The following is a 1,552-nucleotide window of genomic DNA, read 5'->3' on the forward strand; positions in this document are numbered from 1 at the left end:
TATGTTAGTTTACTACAGAAATGTATGAGATTTCTTATTGTAGAGAATTATAAGTCCTAGTAAGAATATAATCTATAATTGTAATCCGCTATCACAATAGAAATAGGAGTTCTTAAATTCGCATTAGATAAACATAGGTGGATAGTTGATGAAGTTAATAACCCTAATTCTCAATCCTTTGAATTAATAGTTAGTTTTAGTTATTTTTTGTTCTATTTTATTGTTTTAGTGTTCAGTTTATTAAATTCAAAATCTACTAATTGTCAATCAATTAGAATAAAAATTAGTTTTGGCAATTAATAACAGTCCTTGTGGGAAGGATACTTTACTTGCTGATTTATTACTTGTTACGATTTCATGCACTTGCGTACATAAATTTCACAACAAGATTTTGGCGTTGTTTTCGGGGACTGTATTGTTAATATCAATATAATAGATTTCTATTCTAAATTTGTTTTTTATTTCTAGTACTCGTTCGGTTTGTGACTGTATTGTGTTTCAGAAATTATCGGTATATGCGACAAAGTAGACAAAATGAACTTATACCGGTAGATCTTGAAATTGAAAGAATGTGTAGACAAAACAGAAAGATAAAGAAAAGGCTGGATGTAGCCATGGTTGAGAATCAAGGAAATGCAGTAAACAATGCTGCTAATGTTAATAATATCCCAAATATTGCAGAGGTCCCATGGGAACGAGGACCAAGGCTGCTTAGAGACTATGTACTTCCTCTTGTAATAGGAGTGCATTCATGCATCAGACACCCCACTATTGCTGCAAATAATTTTGAGATCAAGCCAGCAATATTACAAATGGTGTAGTCTATTGTTCAGTTTGGGTGGTTGCCCACGAAAGATCCTAATTTGGACATAACCAATTTCCTGGAGCTATGTGAAATATTTAAGATGAATGAGGCGAGTGACGATGCAATTAGATTTAGATTATTTCCATTCTCTCTACCAGAGCGATCGAAGAATTGGCTATTTTCATTGCAAGCTAATTCTATCACAACATGGGAGGAGTTGGCTCAAAAGTTTATAGCAAAGTTTTCATGTCCAACAAATGCTTAAAAGTCGAGAGGGGAAACTAATAATTTCTACCAGACAGAAGGGGAATCATTGTATGACGCATGAGAAAGATTTAAGAAGTTGCTAAGGAAATGCCCACATCATGGTATAGAGAAGTGGATGCTAATCTATAATTTTTATAATGGATTGAATGGTACTATTTGTACCATAATAAATGTTGCAGCAAGAGTTTTAATGAAGCGTATGAATTGCTATAGGAGATGGCAATGAATAACTACTAGTGGCCAACTAAAAGGGAACAACCGAAGAAGGTGGCTGGTATGATTGAAGTAGATGTTATTTCCATGCTTACAGCAGAAGTGGCAGCATTAATAAAACAATTACAACAGACCCATCTTCCATCCCAAGCAATGCAAGTACATAATTTAGGCGAGGTAGGTGGTAGTGGTCATCCAATGAATCAATGCCCTATTTTAGATATGAATAATATGCCCATTGAAGAAGTGCAAGCAATAGGGAATTAC

General features: G+C 34.2%; 1 non-coding gene across 1 annotated transcript; it reads right to left on the reverse strand.

The window, feature by feature from the left end:
• Positions 1 to 1,069: 1,069 nt before the first annotated feature.
• LOC133820274 (small nucleolar RNA R71) lies at positions 1,070 to 1,177 on the reverse strand. The gene has a single exon (XR_009886695.1). It is a non-coding gene; the product is annotated as a small nucleolar RNA R71 (small nucleolar RNA).
• Between the last annotated feature and the right edge of the window lie 375 nt (positions 1,178 to 1,552).

Source organism: Humulus lupulus, chromosome 2 (genome assembly GCF_963169125.1).
Source record: "Humulus lupulus chromosome 2, drHumLupu1.1, whole genome shotgun sequence".
Taxonomy (NCBI): Eukaryota; Viridiplantae; Streptophyta; class Magnoliopsida; order Rosales; family Cannabaceae; genus Humulus; species Humulus lupulus.